Source organism: Trachymyrmex cornetzi, unplaced genomic scaffold (assembly GCF_001594075.2).
Source record: "Trachymyrmex cornetzi isolate Tcor2-1 unplaced genomic scaffold, Tcor1.1 scaffold940, whole genome shotgun sequence".
Lineage (NCBI taxonomy): Eukaryota > Metazoa > Arthropoda > Insecta > Hymenoptera > Formicidae > Trachymyrmex > Trachymyrmex cornetzi.
In genome coordinates, this window is record NW_017300290.1 from 323 (window position 1) to 701 (window position 379).

Genomic DNA, 379 nt, shown 5'->3' on the forward strand with positions numbered 1-379 from the left:
ACATTACCGACAATTGATATAAATTTGCTATTATTATACTATATAAATATTTGGCTCATGCATTATTAAATTCATGATTTTTTATTACATAAATGTCCCATAAATAAATATACATACTTGTAAAGCTGTAATATCCTATATATTGCAAAAAAATCACAATTTTTTCTCTGCAATTATCATCTTTATTGATAATCAAACTTTGATGATAACACTGAAATCTCAATTTTAAAGAAAAATCGAGTATTATTGAGTTATAAATGCATAAATACGGGTGGCACCCAGTTGGACATGGCTTTAATTGGACATGAGCCACTCACAGCGCTTGAGACTACAAAGCTCCTAAGCACCGGTCGCTGTGATTGGTGGTGTCCAATCGAGC